This window comes from Pavona decussata, unplaced genomic scaffold (assembly GCF_977016875.1).
Source record: "Pavona decussata unplaced genomic scaffold, jaPavDecu1.1 SCAFFOLD_317, whole genome shotgun sequence".
Taxonomy (NCBI): domain Eukaryota; kingdom Metazoa; phylum Cnidaria; class Anthozoa; order Scleractinia; family Agariciidae; genus Pavona; species Pavona decussata.
This window is the reverse complement of record NW_028145708.1, coordinates 108,248-134,264: the sequence shown is the minus strand read 5'-3', so window position 1 is coordinate 134,264 and position 26,017 is coordinate 108,248. Positions and strand designations below refer to the sequence as shown.

At 37.9% G+C, this 26,017-nt stretch overlaps 3 long non-coding RNA genes and 1 pseudogene across 3 annotated transcripts; 2 read left to right on the top strand and 2 right to left on the bottom strand.

The window, feature by feature from the left end:
- Positions 1-289: 289 nt before the first annotated feature.
- LOC146454039 (uncharacterized) lies at positions 290-1,808 on the bottom strand. Its single transcript, XR_014859355.1, has 2 exons — positions 1,304-1,808; positions 290-449 (listed from the first exon to the last, which is right to left on the bottom strand). It is a non-coding gene; the product is annotated as an uncharacterized LOC146454039 (long non-coding RNA).
- Positions 1,809-5,428: 3,620 nt separating this feature from the next.
- Positions 5,429-6,426, top strand: LOC146454038 (opsin-VA-like; annotated as a pseudogene).
- Positions 6,427-12,653: 6,227 nt separating this feature from the next.
- On the bottom strand, positions 12,654-17,181 carry LOC146454037 (uncharacterized). The gene is made up of 3 exons (XR_014859348.1): positions 16,900-17,181; positions 15,427-15,478; positions 12,654-12,730 (listed from the first exon to the last, which is right to left on the bottom strand). It is a non-coding gene; the product is annotated as an uncharacterized LOC146454037 (long non-coding RNA).
- Positions 17,182-17,206: 25 nt separating this feature from the next.
- Positions 17,207-21,706, top strand: LOC146454036 (uncharacterized). The gene is made up of 2 exons (XR_014859349.1): positions 17,207-17,323; positions 21,355-21,706. It is a non-coding gene; the product is annotated as an uncharacterized LOC146454036 (long non-coding RNA).
- Positions 21,707-26,017: the final 4,311 nt, after the last annotated feature.

The following is a 26,017-nucleotide window of genomic DNA, read 5'->3' as shown; positions in this document are numbered from 1 at the left end:
TCTGTTTCACTGACTAAAAATTATACCCGAGAACCAAATTTTCTTACATGAAGCAAAAAGGAATGAGATTAGAAAATAAACCTAAACGAACATGGACCGAAAAAATGAGCCTGAGAGACTTTTCTGAAGTTAAACAATTTGCAGTGTAAACACTGCAAAAAATATCTTGCAAAAGTCAGCAAAGTTTTGTCAACAAAATCAAATATAAGACTTAAGCTTAAATATACTCGCCTCTTTGGAAATAACCAGTCCTTTTATTCCATTGCTGATTTTTTCGTTCGTTTTACAACGTTAAGTGAGCAAAAAGTTTCACTTCAAGAGGAAAAATCCAACGTTTCTTCGCGGATCGATCAGAGTAAAATGATTTCTGTTTCAGATCCGCTGTTTATGATATGTGCCGCCTCTAAAAGAGTCCTTTTCCGCCGCTATTCGCCTTGCTCTTTTTCCCGCTGTTGGAAGGCAAAATTGGACCAGATTAGAAAATAAAATGCCAAGGGATCGAAATAATGAACAGGAACCGAAAAAAATGAGCTCAAAGGACTACTCTGAACTTAGCAGTATTAACTACGTGCCAACACTGCAAGAAATCAATTTATTGCAAGACAGCCGAAAACCAGCGAAGTTTTGTCTACAAAATCACATGAATATACATGTACTTGCCTCTTCTGAGAAAAACCAGTCCTTTTATTCAATTGCTGAATTTTTCGCTCGTTTTACAGCGTTAAGTGAGCGAAACGTTTCACTTCAAGAGGAAAAATCCAACGTCTCGTTGCGCCGGATCGGAGTAAAATGCTTCACTTCAAGATTTCAAGATCGGAGACGCTAAAAGCCGGAACGGTGGAAGGGCGGAATGGTGGAGAATCACTCCAAATCCTAAAACCTGGAACGTCGGAAATCACCCCAAATAAACTATAACCATGAACCTAACCCTCACCCGTTCCGTGTTCTAGGATTTGGGGTGATTTTTTGCCTTTCCACCGTTCCACTTTCTAGGGTCTTCCTTTCAAGACTCACGGCGCCTGCTGTTTATGATCAATGCCCCTTCATGTAAATTCCCGCCACGAGTCGTCTTACTCTGTCTCCCAGTGTTGGAAGGTAAAATTTGGAGGAGATTAGGAAATAAAACTCCAAGGGAAATAATGAACATGGACCGAAAAAAAATGAGCTCAAAAGACTGCTCTGAGTTTAGCAATATTAAGCTTAAGTTTAAATTAAACGGCGTGTCAACACTGCAAGAAAACAAGATCGTGCACGATAGCAATCCAGCAAAGTTTTGTCAACAAAATCACATGAATATGCTCACCTCTTCTCAGAATAACCAGTCCTTTTATTCCATTTCCAACCTTTTTTAGTTCCTTTTACAACGTTAAGTGAGCGAAACGTTTCACTTCAAGAGGAAAAATCCCACGTTTTGTCGCGCCGGATCGGAGTAAAATGATTTCACTTCAACATTCTGATGATGTGCCGGCCAATTTGTTTCTCTTGCCGCTAGTCGTATTGCTCTTTCTCCCTCCGTTGGTCACAAAAATTGACTTTGTATTGTGTCAAAATTATCATTATTATTTTTTTTTGCTAAAACGCAGTTGGTGATGCAACTTCCCGCCGTAAAAAAGCGGGCTGCAGCACAGGGTTTAAGTGTCTCATTTAAAGGTGGCATACATGGAGTAGCGAACGTATGTACGGTCGGTCGGTCGGACAGAAGTGACGTCATAACCAAACCAAAATTTCTCGCACTGATGGGTTTACCAAAATCTCTTAGCTATGGGGCTCCGCTCGCGCGCGCCTTGCGGCGCGCGCGGGAGCTCCGCTATAAACAATTAATCTCAGTAATTGTCGCGTAAGTTATCAGTTGACAGTTGGCTCCTAAAACTTAATATAATCCGGTAAGTGCTTTATTGTTTATGACATATTTATATGGCCAACTCATAACTCGCAGCACACATTCGCAGCTAGAGTTAGCCGTAAATTTTTGTCAGCTTCTTTTCAACTGAATTTTGCAAGCGCCGTTCTGTGTCGATAAAGAACCCTAAGGTAAGCCTTTACTTAACGAAACCAATCTTGATAATTGTTACGAAAGTTCAAGTGATGCCTTTTCTTTGGCGTTGTTCTACCCGTTAACGCTCACCTATTCACACGCGTTAGTACCAGAACCTACAAGCAATGCTGGTTTACTGGAAATTAACTCAGGCATGCCTGCGTTTGTCTTCTCTTTTTATCGGGATGGAAATATATAGAAGATATTTCCGAAATAATACTAACATGATGTTGTTTATATGGGATTTATATCCGCTGTCCTGGTGTCTTCGTTTACGGATTGTAGTTCAATCAATATGTATAAAAATTCTTATGACGATTAAACGGGAAGGATAAGTAATTCTTTTACGAATTTATTTTTTTTTTTGTCAAATTTTCCTTAACTCTAGATTTAGGCATAAAGAAGGATTTTATTTCGCACAGTTTAACACGAATGAAAGAAGTTGAGTACAGATAAAATTAAAACCCAATTTAAGGCCTCAAAATATTATTGGTTAATTCTCCTTTCATAAAAAAAAAAAAAAAATATTAATATTTGGAATTTGCACGGTTTGCACGGTTATCTTTCACGGTTAGCTTTGTTAGTTAGCTTTGTTCCATGTGTCCAGCTTTACTAAAACTGGTTTCCATATGATCGCAGACGATCGCAGGCGATCCTAGATCGCAGATCGCAGATAGCAGATCGCAAAAAAAGCTGTTCTCATATAATTGCAACGATCGCAGAGCTGACTGTAGCCATACGTTTTGGTCACACGCGTGCGTAGGCGGAAGAGCAAACAACATGGCTAACGTGGAAGAGCGGAGATTTTGCTGCAAGCAAATTTACTTCTTCTGTTTGTCATGAAGCGACGTCGTCGTCAGCTCCAAAACCGTGGAAAAAAACATCAGTTTTGGATTCGATAACGACCGTACGCTGTTCTCATCTTGCGAAATTTGTCCTCCGCTTCCCAGGCCGATAAATTGAGCTTCTGCCCGATTTTTGTCTAAAAGTTGGCCTTTTTGTTCTTGTCTTTAAAATCTTTGCTGTTGCAATGGTAAACACATTCATAACGTGCAACTTCCTCCATAAATTCCTCCTTACTAACATGTTCAATCTCAGCCATGACGACAACGAAATGAGCGTTGCTACGTGGACCGTTTCTACAATCGAACACACGAGCGTTGAATCGTGGAAGAGAACTTTCGATCGCAGATCGCAAAAACTTCGGTTTCCATATGATCGCACAATCGCAACTCCGCAATTGATCGCAGGGGATCGGATCGCAGATGATCGCAGACGATCGCAGGAAATAGAAAATGGTTCTTTATTCTGCGATCGTCTGCGATCGCAATCGCAAGTTTAGCAGACGATCGCAAAAGTATGTTTTCATATGATCGCAGATGATCGCAGAGCTTATTGCGGTCTGCGATCTGCGATCAGCGATCATATGGAAACCAGCCTTAAAACAGCGATAATTTTAAATAATTCAAATTCAAAGGCGGTCAGCCATTGTAAGGTCTCTAGCTCAGAAACGACATGGTGTGAATCGACTACGAAAATTTTCAACTTGTTTGGGGTTGCCTTACACGAAAAAATGCCGAAAAGTTTGTTTATCTAAAAGCAAAGTTTCCTTCTCGCGTAAACCGGGAAATATTTAGCGCGAAAACAAAAAGAATCAGAAACATATGTTGCTCACTCATGAAAAAAGTTGCCACGACAAATGATTCGTTTTTGCGAGAACGGAGAAAGATTCAGATTTCCACGTGAGTAAAGACGTAAATTTAGCTGGCCTTACTTGTTTAAATAAAGTAAGAAGCGATGGCGGTGAGCCGCGTGCTTAAACGTAAAAAGTTGAACAACGCTCAACTTTTTACGCTTAAGGTGGATTTCCACTGTCGCGTAAATTTTACGTGCGTACAGACGTGAATTTAGCCGGCTTTACGTACGTAAATAGAATAAAAAGCGATGTATGAGCCGCGTGCTGAACGTAAAAAGTTGAACAGCATTCAACTTTTTACGTTTACGCACGCGGCTCATACATCGCTTCTTATTTTATTTACGTACGTAAAGCCAGCTAAATTCACGTCTGTACGCACGTAAAATTTACGCCACAGTGGAAATCCACCTTTACGCAAGCCGTTGATACATCGCTTCTTGAGGTAGATTTCCACTGTCTTGTAAATTTTGCGTGCGTACAGATATAAATTTAGCTGGCTTTACGTGCGTAATCACAATAAGATGCGATGTGTGAGCAACGTGCATAAACGTAAAAAGTCGAGCGTTATTCAACTTTTTTTATGTTTATAAGCGCCGTTTATATGTCGCTTCTCATTTTGTTTACGTACCTAAAGCCAGCTAAATTTAAGTCGGTACGCACGTAAAATCTACGCGACAGTGGAAATCCACCTTTTCAAGGAAAAAACAAAACAACCGACTTTAACCAAAAGGCCCATCGGATCGGTTTGCTCTTTAGAAGAGGGCACAGAATTGAGTCAACGAAGTGTGTGCCCTTGCTAGCATTCATCATTGGTTTATATTGCATATTTCATATCTGTGACCCGAATGAAATACTGATGAAATGTATTGTCGCATTTTGCCCTATACGCGTTTTCTGCAGGAAAAGAACCCAGCTTAGATATTGTTTGTCTTTCAAAGACTATATTTGGTTGATACACCCCTTTAAAACGATCGACAAATCAAAGGGTAGATATTTTTGTCTTTGTACATGTACAATCGTCAGTGAGCCGTTGTGCAGTTCGCACGTTAATACTCAGTGTTACAGATTACCGACATGAAAGCAATGGAAGGTTTAGTTACCAGTCATCTCCCCTTAACCGAGCTACTGAATCTTTCTTTCATAAGAATAACAAGTTTACAGTTTACCGTCTCCAAACGTTCCTGCTCAGTCTGTCCAAAACTGAAACTGCTTCTGAATAAATTGATCTATTTATGAAACGCAGAAATAAGTCAGAACAAATTCTCACACGGTCAACTTGCTTGTACGAAATCGCAACCGGGAGCAATAAGTACATTGCACGCTGTTATATTCGCCCGATGAAATTTATTTACAAAAAAAAAAAAACAAAAACAAAAAAAACAAGATAGCACCAATATAAAACTGAATTTTACACATACCTAACAAAGGTCAACCAAATAACACAACTTTTTCTGAATGTGTTCTTCAAATTTGTGTCTCAAAAGCAATCAATAGTAATAACAAGGTTGGGAATCGTGGTACAGTAATTTATAGTGAGAGCCAGCGGCTTTTTGCAGTAAACGGCCGGGTGACGACGACCAAAAACTACTACTTGTATGGCAACGTATATATAATATATATTTTAACGAAAACTTTGTGCTTTATCGGTCTTTATCCTTCGTTCTGATGCAATTTCTTTCCTTCGATTCCTTCTACAGATGGTTAATTCTTCGAATCAGCAAAATGGAACACAAAATGAAACAAGTTTCCTGGAGATCTCTTCATCTGAGTGCATTGCCTGGCTTACAGTATTCATGACCGAGTCTGTTGCTATAGTAACACTTAATATCCTTACAATTATTGTTTTTATTAAAACCCGTGGTCTTCGTAAGCGCTCCATGTACCTGGTGATCAACCTGGCAGTTGCAGATATGTTCGTTGGAGGATATGTGGGAGCGTGGAATTTCTTTAACACCGGAGTTGGTTGTAACTTTTGTCAGCACAACTTGTCTTATTTTAGACTCTGGCATAATGTAATATATGCCTTGTACAACACGTTTATGTTAACCTCTATAACAAACCTCGCTGCTATTTCTTTGGAACGGTTGCACGCCACGTTTCGTCCATTCAAGCATCGCCTCATTAAAAAGTGGGTGTTTGGATGAGCTGTTGCGCTCATTTGGGTTACAGCTGGACTATATTCAGTTGCACTCACATTTATTGGGAAACTGGGAGATCAGAACCTATACAGCTATTTGGTTGTGTTTTACTTGTCCTTATTTTCTATTTTCCTTTTTTTTATCTTTGTTTCCTACCTTTCCATTGCTGTTAAAATCAATTGTGGAGCCCGTCCTCAGCGTCATGGTGCAGCAAGCAGAGATAACCGACAAACTGACAAAGACATTGTTCATTATAACTGTGGTATCATTAACGTTGTGCCTGCCATTTGTTTTTTGGAATTATCTTATCTGGCTTCATTATTCGTTTTTTTTTTCCCCTTTTTTCTTCAACGTTTTTTCATTTATCTACCGCCTTTTCATTTTTATATTTCGCAAACTCACTTGTTAATCCAATATTGTACGCTTTTAGAATGCCAGAGTTCAAAAGAGCTCTGGTATCACTTTTGCTTTGTAGATCCCAGCCCGCAGCAGTTCAGGAGTCATGTAAGCCGCAAAGCTATACTCGGGCCACAGCAGACCACATTACTGACAATTAAAGGAACGTTGGTGTAATTGACACTGAGACGGCAATAAAACTACTCGGTGAGCTTTATTGGTCCTGCGCTAGAAGTCGAACGCATCTACTCTTGAAATTGAAATTCTGGCGAAGGCCAAAAACGGTGAATTGTTGAAGAGTTAAGTAAATGATGATGAAAATGTTTTCCAGAACACAGCCGAAAAATGAATCGAGTGTAGAAGAATGAGAAGTGTTGTGAAAATCGATCTGACGAAGAGCGTTGACAACGTGAAAATTTAATGAGTGGTTGAGGCTCCAAAAATCTTAAGTACAAGCAAAGGCGACTAAAATATTCGGCGCCGGGGGAATGCGTGATAAGCATAATAAGCAAGAAAAATCTAAAGTAAAAGGAATGTTTGCGTTTGAATCTTACAGTTGCCAGTGCAGAGGCAACTGAACCAGTTGCCTAGGTTATTGACTTTCCAAGTTCGGCTTATTAAAGATATTTAAGGCATTTGGCAAAACATACCGTAAAATTTAAAACACATAAGGAAATATTTCGACTATTGGCAGCTATGGCGCGTCTGTGTGTGAGATCGAGTAGAAAATTTCACGGTCTTGTTTTCAGAATGATGTTTTCTGTCAAATTCGATCTAGCTGCGGAATGTTAGAAGTACTTGAATTGTATTTCTCATTTGTTTACGTTTCAGCTCATTATTAGAAGAGCAAATTGCGAGGAAATTTAGATAGGAAAACATTTGGAAAACATTCGGGTCCTTATGGCTCAGGGTGTGAAAGCAAAACTAGTTTTTGTCCGCAAAATTATTGCGCCAAAAATAAGAAAAGAAATGTTATCGGTAAAAAGCTTTAGCTTAACAATTGTGTAAGAAACCGAACGTTTTTAAACAGTGCGTACTAACCTGAGGTCCGGGTTATATTTTTGTTAACCAACAGTGAAAATGTATCCTTCCCCCATCAGGGAAGGGGTATTCAGGCATATCAGTGTCGGGGGATGCAAATATCTTTCTTTTGTTTGAAATTAAAGCTTACTGACTTGTTTGGATTAAACAATTCCGAGTCCAGTTTGAACGTGATAGATTTGTCTTGGGTCTAACAACTAGACTCAGTCTTTTGCACGTCCATGAAACTTGGGCACCTTCCCTGAGCAATGTGTAGCAGTTTCATTTTCCAGTAAAAGAAAACAACTGTATCTCGTGTTGGCGGAAAACTCTTAAATATTTAAGAAGCCAGGATATTCTGACAAATCAGTTAAAACAGAATTAAGAATATTCATCTGTCTGGCGTAGTTCATTGTTGAATAAATAGTAAATGAAATTAGTAAATCTATGAAACAGTCTATTATAACTGAAAGTGAACAAACTAAATAATTATAGAAACAGTAGATTCTTTGCTTTATGTAGATTCAATGAAATCAAGTATCAACTGAAATTCACTTTTTATTCCTATAGCCGTAATTTATACGCATTACTGAGGGGTGCAATGTATTATAGCAGACGATGTCAATTTCCAGATATCAATTAGTTAAGTAGTACAAAACGTGAATACCTCATTATTTTAATAAATAATATAGTGAGACGACGAAGTCAATCTCCCCTTGCCTTAGCTCACTTGTAAGATCAATATGAATTCCGTCCATTGTGACTCAGTTTTAAATTACTTAGCTAGGTCTAGTCCGTTAATTACTATAATAATATTGTGTTTTTGTTTAGCTTTGTGCTTTTGCAAAAATGTTAGAGGTTGTCATGTAAATAAATCTTGATGCTGGTACTCTCAGCTAGCTTGTTAGATCATTATTCAGTCCATTGTGACTCATAAATGATATTTAGTTTTAGCTTGTTTCCTTTATCCAAATGCTGATGCTTTGTTTAGCTTTATGCTTTTGCAAAACTGTAACGGTGCGTTCGATTGACCCTATCCCGGAATAGGAATACAAGCAATGATGACAAGAAATCCCCCACTGATAAAAGGTTTTGGGAGTTGCTGGAGTACGGGGACAGCTCTAAAATTCTCATGTGTCAGCGATAGTTTGCAAAATTGGCCTCCCAAATTTCTTAAAAAGAGAAATTTAACAGCTGCTCCGCTTATACTTATTCCGGAATAAGGTCAATCGAAGGCAACCTAAGAGTTTATTGACATGTAAATAAAGTTTGTTGCTGTTGCTATTGTTTACGTTGTCGATTTACGAGCTAATAAGAGTACCTTTTACCCTTGGCTAACGAACCACACCGAATGTCAAGATAATAACTTTGCATTATTTTTGGATTTTCGGGATTGTTTTCGTTTTCTTCCCTCCCCCCCCCCCCCCCCCCCTTCCTCCCTATTAATCTCAGAGACTATCCATGCTGTAGATAATTCGCTATGCAGCGGATTAAATGTACTCCAACCGATACATTTTTTTCAGTGGGTAAAGTTGTCCGCTCTTTCAACAACTGGGGGAAGGTTTCATCGCCATATCTTTTAACAATTATTAAATCCCGGTGTACATAACACACCCGGTGACTCCAAGAAAATGGACTAAAAACTGACATTGCTTGCAATCAAGGGTTATGCACTATCCTTACCACAATCTATAATTTGTAATGACGTAAAATATCTCTATAGTCGTCCCTTTCTTTTTATAAAGTCCCTTTGCCTTCTAATATGCCCTCCCTCTCCCCTCCCCAACCCCGTTTGGAAGTCTGATGTCTAAATAAATATCCTTTCTCTCTATGAAACTGATTACAAATTAAAACTGATGGAAATATCATTTTGTTCACATCATTGAAGTTAATTCTCACCTCGCCTTTATTTCCATGATAGATTATTATAAACAAATTCAACACTGCCGTCCTGTCATTTCGCTTATTATCCTTTCCCCTTTGTACCTTTAGATCTGTCACCAATAAGCCGAAATTTTTCGTTGCCGAATGCGTACGCTAGAAAATTTCAAAGCCTTAAGATGTTAAATTCATAAGCTTCCTCGTCAAGCGAACAGAAGAGATGGATCCCCTAAATATCTCTATGCTGTGACCTTTAATTAAATAGGCAAGCTCTGTTTGCAGTACACCCTTTAAGCTCCCTCATCCTCTAATAATCCCGCTTTTGGAGGTATTAGATAGTTAAAATAGAAAAGTAGTTCGTAGTCAGTTTGAAGAAGACAAGATATTTAATTAAAAGATAAACCTGTTCATTAATATTTCCGCAATCAGTCGTCACACTTCACGTCGGCATACTGTATTAAATGAGTGAATTTTATACGCCCAAGACGTAACTTGTCGACTTTTAAAACTACTGACACTAAGTGGTACGTTTTCAGTTTTAGTTATCTATGTTAACTTTTACCGTTTATCTTTTCCTCTGTGTTCAGTGATCACCTGAGTGTTCGACTGAATTTTACTCATGGATGAGGGGGTTAGTTTCTAAAGACACCGTGGTGCTGCGTCGGTGGGAAATAGAAACGACTGCTTGGTTTATCAACAGAGTTGATAACTAAAGATAAATTGGCCACCGTAAAGAGATTCGAGTGCTGACGTTTCAAGCGTTAGCCTTCGTCACTGGAATATCTTTACGGTGGCTAATTTACCTTCAGTTATCAACTCTGTTAACAAATTAAACCAAACACGAGTTTTACTCAAACAATTAATTACAAAGAACAAAACTTTTAAATAGTTTTTAACAAACAAACGAAGACATTACTTTAAGAACCTTGAATATTTGCGAGGAGCATAGCTTTTTTAAAGTGTGTTGGTAGGAAACAAAACAAATAATTCAGTGTAAATACTTGCTGTAAAAATTCTGTTTTTCAAAGAGCGTTTTAAAACGCCCAAGGATCTAAAAGAAGAACTACTTTATATTAATATACATCTCCACAGGTTGGACGGCTGAGAGTTAAGGTAGTGTTAAATACTTTTTTCTTTTCTATTTCTTTTTGGTCCCTTTAATAAAAAATAAACCTTACACCAAGTGGAGGAGACGAGCAAGAACAGGCTTCAGATAACAACATTCCGCTTCGCGGAGAGCCCACAAAAAAGGCAACATTTTATACTATTCTTGAATACTGATATGGTTTGCCTGATCCGGATCCAGACCTCTCGCTATTCTCGACTCGCATGTAAGGAGTTGCTTGTGATCCCAAACCAAAAAAGAATAAAGACAAAATCAGCATTTTATAATTTATTTGAAATTACCGGAAAATAAACCGGTTCTTTTTTGTCCAATTCCGGGCAGTTGAATGCAAACCGTAGTCTATTTCTGAATGAATATTCTTTGATAGTCAGCGATTTTCATTGTTGGAGCGGTAACTGTCTGGTTTTTGAACCAGAAAACTTTTGCCGCCTTTAGAACCAGGGCAAGCAACATTTTATTGCTCCAATATTGATCGGCATGTAGAACCAAACCACATACTAAACTAATATATAACCGTGCTAGTTTGTAGAGAAACTGTGGTTTCCCTGGCGACAAAAGCCTGGTAAAACCAGGGTTATACCCTGGTTCAAGCCTGGTAAAAAAACCGGGGTATCCTGGTTCGTGAACCAGACTTACCAGGCTTGAACCCTATGTGCAAAAAGTCTGGTTAACCCTGGTATTCCAGGTAAGTCTGGTAACCCTGGTCTTGCAAATAACCATGGTTACCAGGGTATAACCAGGCTCCCAGACGTCTTGGTCAACCGGGCTAACCCTGGTAACCCTGGTAAGTCAGGCAACCCGGGTTCCGTAAATAACCAGGGTTACCAGGGTTTAACCAGGCTCTAGAGTTTTCAAGAACCAGTCTTACCAGGCTTGAACCCTATGTGAAAAAAGCCTGGTTAACCCTGGTTTTCTAGGTAAGTCTGGTAACCCTGGTCCTGCAAAAACCTGGTTAACCCAGGTTTTAGAAATAACCAGGGTTACCAGAGTTTAACCAGACTCGACCCTGCAAGAACCAGGATTTCCAGGCTTTAATGCAATGTTGAGAAAGCCTGGAAAACTCTGGTATACTAACAGGTTTATGGGTAACAAAGATAAACAATTGTACATTTGGTTTGATGGCAAATTTGAATTTGAATTTTCTTTCAGCAGCTGTAGATTCTAAAATAATATAATTTTATCAAAAGCATGGAATTTGTCCAGCACAAATTAGTTCATTAAACTGTTCAACTTGTGCTGGTCGTGACCAATAAATTAGAATTACTTCATGATCAGTCTCTGATATCTTAGATCAGATGTGAAACTACCAAATGTAATCACCTTTTAGGAACTATCCTAATTACATGTATTAAAGGGACACAGTCACCTGGTGAACATGCGCATTAGATACCATTTCTTAGCTGATTTGCATATCACACTTCATCGCACGCCCTCGCGCTGAGAAACGCATTCTTTGAAAAATTTAAACAGTCAAATCTTGTCGAGTCGAAGTATTTGCCAGTCAAAATTATTATAGTGATTATAGACCTAATGTCATAATTATTAGAACACTCATTTCTTTGATACCATGGAATAATTTACTGATGGACTTGTCCAGGGAAAGTAAATAGTCAACGAATACACACTGTACCTCTAAAGTCAAAGAATCATTTAATTGTTATTTCGGTATCCAGTCGTGTGAAAAATTATCTTAGCTGTTTCTACGTTTTTGCATGAGAAGCAAGTTGAGTTCAAACATTACAGAATATGTCAATTTTAAAACGTAGCGAATCAACCGAACTGCAGTGTAACAAAACTACTTTGTAGCGAAACGACCGGTAAGCTTTATTTCTGCTTTCAATCATATATTTTGCTTTCATAATTTCGTTTCGACAGCTTCTCCACTATCTAAATTTAAAATTGTAAATGGTTTGAACCCAGGAGTCATGTCATAAGTAAGTAAATCTAAATTTAGGAACCAAACCCATGTCATTGCAAGAATGCTTGCTTGACCCGTAGAAAACAAGGCTCTACTACAGATTGTCCTTGTCGAGGAGATAATCGACTGTGTACCGAAGCTTGTCTTCGTCAGAGCTCCAAACCATGCAGTCATGACGCGAAGTTTGAATCATTTACGAAGACTCTCCGCACGAACCTATCGTCAGGTTGAGAAAATGCGATTTTCCAAATATACATGTATATCATGGTGATTTGCTCTCCAATGTTTTTGATTTTTGATTTCTCTTGTTATTTTAGTCGACGCAGGCGGCTGAGGTAGACGCTTTACAAACTGACAAAACTAGTGTCCAGGTCAGCGTGGTCACAAAGGTGACTGTGTCCCTTCCACATTACATTATTATTTATACAGCATTGACTTATCTGCTTGTGGTGCTCTTTTTCACCTGCCTTTTCACTTCAACTTCCATTTGCCTTGTTCATGTACATGTACCATGGTGAATCTAGTAATAATAAACAAGAGAGTTTAACTTCTGGGATTACTATATACATGTACATGTATGGATTGTGGAGGGTTCAGAGTTTGTTGTTGGCTTGATGCACCCACAGGTTGTACTCTTTGGTCCTAGTGACAAGTGACATATGAATATAGGTAATATTTTTTTCAGCAGTTTTCAATTGAGTGCCCAAAGCAATTTCATGTTTGCCTTGGTTTTGCTTTACACCAGCTGTGCTCTATGATTTGGTGGCAAAGTTCACATCACTGGCAATTATTATTGTTCTTCAACAATGGGAAGCCAAACCAAATGCTGTCTATGTCTGTTGTGAATGGTCAGAGTAATAATACACTCTCAGGTTTTCAGCACTAAATTGAAAACCATTAAAGGACACTATTCAAAGCAAAACTAGCAAGCAGACAAACCACTAAAGTCCTTATTAATATTACATGCCTAGCAGAGAAAACATGTACATGTAGCTACAGGTGCATCATTTTTTGACATACAAGCAGTCAAAACCTTAAAGCCCTTTATCAATATTACATGCCTAGCAGAGAAAAGCTACATGTGTACCTTTTTTTCGACATGCAAGCAGTCAAAACGTTATAGCCCTTCTTCAGTATCACATGCCTACAGTGTAGCAGAGAATAGCTCCCATTCTTTTGAATGGTATCAAAACAGTTCAAAGCTGTGGAATTTTGTAGTAATTGGCAAAGAAATGAGACATAAAGTAAAACTACTGACTGCCAATGGCTAAAGAGAGGTTTCAAAACCATTAACCTTGTAAAGCTCCAAGTTTACAGAAAGTATGATTTGACAGCCTCTGACCATCAACTTCCAGTAGAATTCAGCTGCTTTGTTTCCATGGCATGACAAGAATGTCCAGAAGCTCACTCCCCTTCTTTATTACTCCCTCTCCAAGCACCATTTTTGTCTTCGCCCTATACCCCACTTGGCAACCTGTTCACAGGCTATGTTTTTTATAGTTTCAAGAAAATGATTTATACATGTAGTGTGTCTCAAGGAAAGATCAATAACAGACGTTGCAACGGTTGCTCCACAAGAGCAGAAAAGGCCAGTATGGCAGATCAGGCACCACAGAATCAATAATTATAACCATCATGTTGTTTTCAAGATCACCGAAAGAAAATCAGCCACATTTTTACAAATGTATGTTGAGCCTTGCCACTAAATGGCTGCTAAAACAATTAAACTCCAAAGATTGGAATCAGTAAAATACCCTCTTGTTTACTGAATTAAAGCTTTTTGTCAGTCCAATGAGTCAGTCTTTATTTTTGAATAAAGATAATTTGCTCTTGGCATGGTGTTTACGGCATAGTTCAACACCAACAAGACAATTAGTATCATCTCCACAAGCAAGAAAACAGGAAGAAACAGAATCTTAATTTTTTTTTTATTTGTACACTGCATTGTTGGAAAATAGCAATTTGGTTGACAAACTAGAAGAACTATAAGAAATATTGCTGGCAAGTTCCCTGCAGCCTTTTTTTCAAACTCAAACATTGACACACCTTAAAATGGTAAAAAAACCTTTCACTAAGTACACTGTAGATTGGAGGACAATTCAAAATAATGTTCTTATCTTCAAATTATATTTTTCTAGCAGTTTGACACACCACAACAAAAAGCCATGGACAAGTTCCTTTAGGAAATTTTCTTCAACCAATCAGATTAACCACCCAGATCCTGGTATATGTAGATATTACATCATGACATTACAGAATTTCTGTGGTTATTACTCAGATGCAGCTTTCATGGGGAGACCGGGTAAATGAACAGAAACGGGCAACAATACCCGTTCACTCAGGCTAACCAAATAGAAATTATTTTTTGATGAATTGATGAAGATTGGCATACTGTAATAGAGCATTCACACCTACAGTACATGTACAGTGCACACTGCAGTCAGTTCAAGAACTGCTACATGTATATCATTTTAGTGATTAATATGTACATGTAACACTGTACATGTACTGTAAGTCAGTTCCCATTATTACATGCTGGTTATGCAATGCTTTCGAGTGGTATACCGTGAACTATCCTATGAGCGACTTGATTTACATGTACCACCAGAAAGCACTGCATTTTAGGCGCATATTTTGGTTCGCTTATTTCTGATCTGCACTGTAACTTTCCTGTTTCACGTCTGGTTCCAGGAATTCAAAATTAAGGTCAAAACTGGGGTATTCTTATTCCATGTTTTAGTCAGTGTTGGCAGTAATTTTTTCTGCATGAAAATTTTGAGTTGTCATAGGCTCTTCAATAAATCTTTTGGTGGGAAAAATTTTTAGGCTGCGAGGAACACCAGGATTTTTTTGGTTGCATACCACAAAATATGCAATAGGTTTCTAACTTTCTGATTGGCTGTATTCTCTATGGCATGGGATAAATGTATGTAAATGACTGCGTCAGGAAAAACAAAATACACTACAGTGTATTCATACTTTCAAAAATTTCTGCAGTTCAGCGATGGACCTTGAACATTACTTAATTTAAAAAACTGGCCCGCGAGTCCAGGAAACTCAAATGGGCAGGAAATTAAACAAAAACCTAATGTTGACTGAGCTGGAACAATTAAACTATTAGAATTAAACTGCTTTAAACTACAGTGTACATGTATTTCAAACAAAAACCACAACATGATTTCATTTACACTGAAATATAGCTTGCATGTATTGTACCTGATCAAGAATGGTGTTCCCAACATGGGAAATTATACATGAAGATGGTAATCTGTAAAAATAATTACAAACAATTTTATTCTTAGTCAGGTTAAGTACATGTACATGTGACAGCAAATTTCCATGTACAAATAATAATATACAAAGCAATACACCATATGTGAGGCTGAGTTTTATCAGGTTGCATTTTGCATCTACAAGTAGTGGGTTTAGCAGTTTACCAGACTTTACAGACTGTATGTGGAATGTTCATATTATAACACTGTTGATTGCACGAAATCACCTGCAAATCAGTGTCAAGCACAGACACTTAATTTTGCCAGCATTACAGTCAGTGCAACCTAGAGCAATAGGCATGAGTCACCTAAATCTCAACCAACTGCTTTAGACTGAACATGAAACATAAACAATAATTATTACTTCTGGGAATCATATTGTATGAGTCCAAAAACACCCAGTAAAAATCAGGCCACCCGAATCCCCTCACAAACTTTACACTGTACAGCCATCTCTTGCTGTCTTATACCATCCCACATCACCCCCACCCATGTACAAATCGCTTGCTTGCTCAGAAAAAAACTGTAGCAATAAAATGCTTTGACAAATAAAAACATGGTATAGAAATGGTTTAATAAAACATTAATGCCAAGATCCTAAAGCCAGCATTCAGGTAGGTTGCAACAAATTCAATTGCCTGGAATGCCATTTGTTGCAATATTGGAGTGGATTCCTTTTATTAAGTGACCGTTTAAAACAGGTCAACACAGTATAAAAACAGCTTGTTGGGATTTAGTAAAGGATGACCACTACCGCTTAAAAGAGGTGACCATTTAAAAAAGGTCAAAATGTTACAGTTATAAAGGAAAGAAATTTTGGATTTTGACAATTGACCGCCAGAGGGTGACAGTGCAGTGCAGTGTAATACAGGTTCGACTTAAAAACTACAGTACATGCAAACTAAGCCTCATGTTTGCCACCTTTTGTTTCAGTCTTCTGTGACCAGATTGCATTGTGCATAGTTGTATCTTGTTTGAAATAGAGCCCTGTTTTAAAGGTCACTTCTGTGTTATGAGCACTATGGCATTTTCGCACAGAAATTACTTTTGAGATCAAAATGAGAAACATGCGCCGGAAAAGGGCTCGATTGAGTTGCAATCGAGCCTCCTCTAAAATGAAGTTAACGTACTACAGACAAAAAAGTACATTTTGTCGAAAATCCGATGAAAAGTTGGCTGACGTGGTTTCGTTCGGGCCTTCCAAGACCATTAATTTTTAACCGATCGATACAAGACATGCCGTAATCGACTGAAGTTAAACAAATGAAATGGCTTCTGTTCCTAATTCACTTCGAGATTTCACGAAATAAGATGTATGTAACGTATGTTAAGAAGGTGATAATACTCTGTAATAAATGGAAACGTCATGAAATGTAACCAGCCAAGAAGGGAAGAAGCATATCGATATGTCACTGACCTTGAAATCACCACGTCCTTTGATCGCTCCGCTTACCACAAATGATCGTCTCACAGTCATCTTCGAGCACGATAAAGCCTTGACCTTTGTTATCGTTAGCAAAAATAGTCTATATTTTCATCCGTTACCATATAGGCTATTTTTGCACACGATCAGAGCGAATTCATTTGCCGAGAAAACGGTTACGAATAACTGGTACCTCTTTCTTCAAAATGACCGCCTGTTGCTCCAGCCGTGGGACCGCGCCTCCTCACATCATGTGACTCTGACATCTGCTGGCCGCTGGTAGCGCTGGCGTAAACAAAAATAATGTCGATTCGTGGGAATGTAATCGTCTGTGAATTAATGATTGCTGTGGAAACTCTGAGCAGCCTAATTTCAGCTTCAGGATTCCAAGGAGATGTGGTCTAAATGACGCTATAAGGTAAGATGCAGTAGTGATCTTTAATTTTATGAAATCAGCTGTACACGATGTAATATAACTTTGCTTTGGCGGCCATTTTGTTTGAAATATACATGTATTAAAGCTCAAACTTGACTGATTTCTGCCCTCAATGCAATATTCGGCATTGAAAGCTGTTGGTTTGAATTAAAGCAAGTTTGACGTTTTGACTCTTCGAGAAATTACACAGGTCATAAATCTTTATTTCCTCTATATAAGCTTAAAAGCAAAACGGTAACGGGTCGTTTCGCGCGTACGAGTTGTTGGCCAGGGCAACTAACGGCTAAGCCAGTTCGCTGATGTCTCATATGTTTACATTTAGGCAGGGCCTAGCTAACATGAGCAAGACGAGGCACTTGCCTTGCATTTCGAAGTAGAGAAACTACTATTACTTTGAAGTTGAAAAGTAATCAGTTCCCCAATAAGCATTTTAGATTGCATCCTCAAAGCTTAATCCCCAGGATTAACCCTCATAAGCTTATCAAGCTTAGGGAAAAATCCACTGATTCCAGAGGGCAATTTGTTCAAAATTACAAGTGAGAGTCATCACAAATTCATTCAATGCCACTGAATGGTGAGTTTGCAGACATCCAAAACTGGCCCTGGTAAAGTCACAATTTGCTTTGTTATGCATGTTAAATAACAGCCAAAACTTCTGATTTCTCTGGTGGGATGGCCACTTTTACTCTCTGCCTTCTGACTAATTACAGTCAACCCAGGTCACGCGTGAACGGTATTTTCGAAATTTGAACGGAGTTTTGAAATTTACATGTCAGTTTTGAAAATCGCCAACAAGATTTCAGAGTTCCCGTGTAAATTTCCCTAGCTTATTGACAGTATAAAGCTATGCATTTTTCTCTACATTGCAAAATTGAATATTTCAAGAATAACAATTGTTTCCCAAGTATTTTAAATCTTTTTCTCAGTTGATGCGTCTTTTTTCGGAACGATTTTTAGAGAAATGTCCAACATCCCATTCACACGTCGGACATTACAAAGAGAAATTCGAATGTTCATTTCATTCTTGGAAATACTGTTCACGCGTGACCTGGGTTGACTGTAACTTTTTTGTGTACACTTAAAGTGCGCTTACCATTATACGATGTACGGAGAGGATTTGATACTGACTGGACAAAGCCCTGTGTTCACTTGTTTCAAATTTATAGGAGTGCACAGGTCATTTCTTTCCTACATGTATGAATTCTGTGGCTTTTGGCTTTCTCTTTATTTTGAATTTAATGTCTACCAAAATTCAGTTTGTTTTGCCACTATGCTTCTTATCCTGCAAGAATCATGAGATCATTGCATTAAGAGCAACTCATCCCGGAAAGGGATGAGATCTTCAAAGGAGAATCTAAAGTTTTGTCCTGCCTGTTCATATCATGCGTACTCAAAGCACAGTCAGTGACTAGCATAATTTTATGGTAAAAGGATGGCAAGGTGTTAAACTCTTGTGAAACAAACAAAGCAAGGCAAGGTGATGGAAAAGACAGCCATTCTTACAAAATACAGTGTATTCCAAGATAACACGTTCGCTATTGAAATCCTAGCAGCATGCAGGATGTTTGTCCCATGAACCTACACCTAGTTTCATGGCCTTAGCTCCCACGAGTCTCCTGTAGCTCAATGGTAGAGCATCCAAACTAATAATCAGAAGGTCTTACATGTAGGTTGGACTCCTGATAGGAGCACTCAGATTTCTTTTTTTCTGAGTACAGTGTATGCCTGTGTCACTTTCTGGAATAATTCATCATTCTCTGCTTACAAGAAAGGCTCTTCATGTACATGTACATTGGCTGAAATATATTTAATGGGCCAAACCAAACCTACATGTATTTGATGTAAAAAGCATAGTCACAAAACAGACAAAACAATAAGTAAATTTACAAAATATAGAGATTAGGCAAAAGCCATGTGCAGAGCGCATTACAAAGATATGGCCTTTGAGCTATGAATGTACACAGGAAACTAAATTAGCCAAGAAATGGTGAGGAAAGGCAGCCAATATACATGTAAAGAAAATCTAAGACACGCAGGCCTTACACCATTTATAAAGTAAACTATCTCCTCATGACACTTGTCCCATAGAGGCCATGCCAGGAGCAATGCTAAAATAATAATGTTGACTTGCAAGAAACCAAAAAGTTGCTATTTCACATTTGAACAAGAATATTTTTTTGAACATTGTATCCATGAAGAAGAGCTCAAAAGAGCATTCCAGAACTTCTGCATTTCACTCTTTTCTGGGGGAGCATACGTGTACCCCCAAATTCCCCCTTGAAGCTCAAGTCCCTTTCACTTTCAATGCTCACCTCACCTTCCCTAAAAGTCTGGCTATGGCTCTGTCACAGAGAGATAACACTATTTTGCTATGTTGAGTCATGGGTATTAATAATTTTATGAGTGCCCCCTTCTCTTGCCACTTTGTAACTTCAACTTAAGTGAAGCTGTCCTAGATTGTATATATTGAAATGAATTCTTGAATGTATACATGTACATACACACTTTAAAAGGACTTTTACATGAAGCATTACTAATGTGTACCCTCCCGGCCAAAACTTAGAATTACATGTACCATCTACTGTATTGCACTTTGCATAAAGGAATGGATTGTAGCTCAATAACTTCAACGCAAGTCATTGTACTGTATGTGAATTCGAGGTCTGTTTCTTCACCCTCTTGACACACAGTTGGTGACACAAAATCAATAACCCCATATGCATGTAAATTCAATGTACAATGTAACTTACCGGTAAACCTCATTCACGAGACACAGTCATCTGAGTGCTGGATTTCACATGTGGTGATGTCCTGGTCAGTTGTTTCCCTGTCAACCAAGAGACATACTGTAGTGGGGTAATTCAGAAGTTTACTTTGGCAATGGTTAATGAATTGGCCCCTACACTGACATTCAGTGTCAACATAGACAAACTGAGTGTAGTATGCTGGCAGGAATTAATACACAGTGATTCTTGAGTTGTTCTACATTGGCTAAAAGAAATATCACACCTTTAATGGGCCAAAGCAAACCTACAGTACATTTATGTGGTGTAAGAAGCATAGTCACAAAACTAGAGCTAGCATGAAGTATGTTCTGGGAAAATACATGTATTGGTCAAGTTAAAAAAGGATGAGACCATTATCTTTCCAATACCAACCGAACAAGTTACATGCAGTTAATTAGTAAGGTTTTATTTTTTATGCTTTCCTGTTGTTGCTTTCAAGTCTGCGCAGAACTGTTTATGTTCTTTGTCTGGATGATGAAATGTTTTGCTTTTTATGTTGTAATAATACTGTGACATGACAGTTTCAACAGTTTGTTTTTCATAAGCTTAGAATAGAACATTTTTGTCAAAATTGAAACACTTTGTTCCTTTCAAACATACATTGTACCACAAGTGGCCCATCTTATCGGTGTGTATAGACAAATTTGCACCACTCACGGAGCCAATTAGATGGCTCCTTTTCAGTGCAGACCAGTTCAGCTATAATTTTAATATCAATTTAATTAATATTTATTTAACTGCTTCCCTTGTTTTGCTTGACAACTATTGACATTGTTGGTGGAGAAAATTTTTCTTTCTTGTCAGCAAAATGTACATGTATATGTAGGCAAAACAGGCATTTTAACCATTGGGGTGGGTAACAAATCCTTATCCGCCTTGTTACAATTTATTTTAGTGATTGAAAATACATGTACCTATCATTATACACTGTATTGTTAGAACATTGTATTCAACTTTGTTGTGAATTGCAAGTTATGAAGCATTGAACCTTGGGGAAAGAAATACCGTAAAAAAAAACTTTGAACCAAATTTTGTGTATTATGCAGTTTGTAATCATGCTCAAATGCCATAAAGTTTGAGATCATGAAAATGAAGGTGCAAGTAACTACAGATGTATTTTAATGCATTTTAAACATTTTTGTAGGCTCTCCCATCCTCTAAGAGCCACTGAATAATTGTGTAACTTTAAATTAATATTTACAATGTATTTCCTCACCTTTTTTCCAGGTCCATTCCTGAAGAAGAAAAATAAATTTCCAAGCAGCAGAAACAGAGCAATCATTGACATCAAAATCAGATAAGAGTTGTAAAATGCAACATGTACAATTTCAATGAAGTAAACATCAGATCATTTATGATACATGTATTATTTTCCTGACACCAATGAGGCATTGGTGTGAAAAGGATTTTTTTCTCAGAAAGTTGTTAACCATCAATTTCTTTACAAAGTTTATGGTTGTAGCTGTCAAGAATTTATCTTCTCAGCATGTGTACATGTACATTCTCCGTTTTAAATTCCAAGGAAAGTGTAAGAAATTGCACAAGAGTTTGCAATAAAAGTTGTTACAATCTACCTGAACTTGAATGGGAATTTTGTTATTATTGTGATTTATGATTTTGTCTCTGATTGGTTGAGAAATTTGCGCACATTTTGCTACCCAATCACAGAACGTAGTAAAGTAGAACTATAGCCAAAGCAAACGTGAAAAAACGCTTGGATAAGCTAGACTTCTCTGTTTTTCTAGTTTGTTTTCCTACTACAGCTGCGTATGCACCCTTTTACTGAGAAAACCAGGCTAAACCTTGCTTTCCAGGTAATATTTGCCAACCATACCTTAAACCTGAAAGCCTGGGGAAACCAGGCCAACCTGGCTTTTCAGGTTATGCTTTCCCACCACACTTACCCTGAAAGCCTGGTAAAACCAAGGTTACCTGGCTTTTCAGGTTCTAGTTTGCGCGCCGAAACCAGCTTTACCAGGCTTTTTAGGTAACTTTTGACCAAGCTAACCAGGAAAGGCTGGTAAAACCAGGCATACCAGACTCTTAACCAGACTTGAGTTCAAACCAAAAGCCTGGTAAGCCTGGTTGAACCAGACTTCACCAGGCTTACCAGTGTTTTTACCAGGCTTTTGTTGCAAGGGTACCGAGGGACCTCATATCATTCAAGCACGCATCCTACTAAATGTAGGCTTTGCACAGTTTGTTTGTCAATCAACAAACGCCACTATCGACAAATGTTCATCAGCCGGAATTCACGTTCTGTCAATTCAAAGAAACAGTGGAGAAACTGATTGGACGAGAAACACTCGTTTGCTCAATATTCCACTTTGGTGTGCTTTTCTTTGTGTAAAGTGATGGGACTGTTTAGCCTCTGTGGCAGCAGATTAAAACTGCGGCAAAGAAAATTGTTTTTTTCATTGGGTCGAGCAGCACCTGTGTGATCGTTTGCAATGTCTTACATGGTTCATCGAGAGGACAAAAGAACGAAAAGAACAATGCTTCCAACCCCAAAGAGCAATGCAGCTGCATGTTTTCACAATCCAGCGAAAATAGAGCTTTTGAAAGGTGCAGGTCTACGGCTCTGATAGCCTGACAGGAATGATTGCAAATATAACTTATGTAAACAATTATGCCATTTATACAGAGATCCTTGTTGCTTTTTGATGCAATTTAGTAGAACTAGAAATATTTTTTTTTTACTGAAAAGGACGAAATGAAACCTATTTTAATTTACTTCAGTTCGGTGTAATTGGAACAAGAAAGTGAAATTCCAAGTAGACCGGAGATTTAAAAATGAAAATTACCCCATGACTTTCGCAGTTTTCCGTATAATACGTAGATATGTTTCTTCTAAAATTCATTAACTGAGGTTGTTGGCGAAATTTTTGATGTCACATTTCTATAAATACATCCGCTTGAAAACTAGATTCAGTGATAAACGCCTTACAACAGTGGACAATTTTTTTCACTTTATCACTTGTTCAGTTCGTTATACAAAAGTTCAATTATGCAACGTTCAAACGTGAAAATTAAGAGATCTTTTTACAAAAAAATGCAAGTAATTTTGAGACAAATTTACGATTGTGACCAACATAAACATACAAACCCACAAACTTAATTATGGGAAGCTTTTAATTAAAATTATCGCAAGTTAAGGAAAGGGTGTCAACTCGAGCCAATTTGTAAATACTTCCTTGAAACATCAGAAGTGGAAGACACCCAGAGACGCTCGGCCACCACTTTTCCGTCTTTTCGTAGGAAGCAGGATGACTTATGGTTTTTGTTTTATGTTCAAAATTACAAACGAGGACCAATTAATAAGAAATAGTAAAGTTCATAAACTAAAAGGTATCAGACGAGGAAACTTATCAACATCAGTGAGTTGTTTACGCGCAAGAAGGTACCACGCGATCTTGTAGGAGTTTTAATTGTTTGGTGGTACACATCAATATATGAATATTCAATTCACAAAATGGTCAGTTCATAACAAAAAGTGTAAGTAACTGGATGTGAAAGTTAAGAGTGGGAACCTTTTATGACGAATGGCCAGTTACAGGAAAGTCTGCTAATGTGAACTTATATCTCATAACAAATAATGGCAAAACGATGTAATTTTGAGACAAATTTACGGTTGTGATGGACATCTCTCAGTTACAACCCACACACTTGACTATTAACGCCTGAGGTTAATTATAGCAAATATTAAGAAAAGGGTGTCAACACGGGCCAGAAGGTAGATATTTCCTTGAAACATCTGAAGAGTATTACTATTATTGCTATTATTATTAAGGCACGTACAGACGCTCGGTCGCGAAGCTATTCTGGATTTTCTTTGGGCAACAGGATAACTTGGGGTTTTGTTTTATCATCAAGATTAAGAACGATCATTATTAAATGATAAAAGATCCTGAGGTGAATTGAAAGATATCAGATAAGGAAACATCATGATCAACATTGACTGTTCACGCGAAAACGGTAAAAGTTTGTTTTTGAGGAAGTTTTTAATGATCTAAGCCTTTAAATCTTAACAGAAAGATTATATCAAGTAGAAACGTTTTCATCAGCTTACATATAGTTAGTCCGTTTGGATTCTGATTAATCTGAGTCCACGCCACTGCGAGATTTTTCAGATTACATCGAGATATCACCTCCTATGCCGTCATAGACAGTTTCTTATCGTGCCAACAAGTCTGCTTAATAGGGTCCACTAAACAAACAATTGTTATCTGTCGCGTAAGTTATTGACAGTTGGTTCGTAAAACTAAATATACTCCGACAACTGCTATATTGTTGTTACATATTTATATGGCCAACTCATAACTCACAGCACATATTAAGCTGGAGTTGGCCCTTGCATTGTCAGTTTATTTTCAACCGAATTTCGGAGGCGATAAAGAACTATCAACGCTAACATTTTTTTTCTTAAGGTAAGATTTCAATTTAAATAGTGGAGTAATTGCGAAAAACCAAGTAATGCGCATTCTTCTGTGATGTCCTACCCGTTACCGGTTCACCTAAAGGTGTTCTCACGTGACTGCGTTTGTCTTCACTTAGCTTTTTTGGGGGCTGCAAATGTTTGGGGAAACTCCGAACTAACAACATGTTGTTTATATGGGATTTATATCCGCCGTTCTGGTGTGTTGATTCACGGATTGTAGTAAAAACAAAATGTATGAAAATCCTAATGACGATTAAACGGGAAGGATTAGTTATTCTTTTAGGAATTTCCAAATATTTGTTATTGTCAAATTTTCCTTAACTCTAGATTTTAGCATAAAGCAGGATTTTAATTCGCACATTAACACGAGGAAAAGAAGTCGAGTACGGATAAAATTAAAACCCAAACCAAGGCCTCAAAATATTATTTGTTATTTCTTCTTTCTTTACAAAAAATATTATATTATCATTTGGAATGTGGACGGACCTAGTAAACTAAGCTATGTTCCCTGTGTCCAGATTTACCAAAACAGCGATCATTTTAAATAATTCATAGGCGGTCAGCTATTCTAAGGTCTCTAGCTCAGAAACGACATGGTGTGAATCGACTACCAAAATTCGCAACTTGTTTGGGGCTGACTCACCCGAAAAATGGGGAAGATTTTGTTCATCCAAAAGACTAAGTTTCCTTCTAGCGTAAGCCAGGAAATATTGGATAGGAAAACAAAAAGAATCAGAAACAGATGTTGCTCTGTCATGAAAAAAATTGCCACGACAAATAACTCGTTTGTGCGATGATGGAGACAGATTCAGTGTAAATTAAGCTAACTTTATGTTAAGTTTAAATTTCCTCAATGTGTTGTTGGGTTGACTAAAGACTGAACTGGCGTTAGATCAGATTTTAAAGTCTTAAATTAAAATTCTACTGGTTTGTGGATTTCCTACAGATGTAAATTTAGCTGGCTTAACGTGCGTAAATAAAATAAAAAGCGATGTGTGAGCCGCGTGTGTAAACGTAAACAGTTGAGCGTTGTTCAACTTTTTATGTGTACGCAGGCCGTTAACATGTCGCTTCTTATTACTTTTTTTACTTACCTAAAGCCAACTAAAATTACGTCGGTACGCACGTAAAATTTTTTTGACAGTTGACCTCCACCTTTACAAGGAGAAAACGAAACAACAGAATTTAACTAAAATGCCCATCGCATCCGTTTTCTCTTCTTCTCGAGCAGAGGGCACAGAATCGAGTCAACGAATCTGCGCCCTTGCTAGCATTGATGATTGGTTTGTACCGCATATTTTATCCCCGCGATCCGAATGAAATACTGATGAAATATGTTGTCGTATTTTGCCCTATAGGGAAAAGAACACAGCCTAGATATTGTCTATCTTTCAAAGGCTGTATTTGGTTGATACACCCTTTTAAAACGATCGGCAAATCAAAGCGTTGATA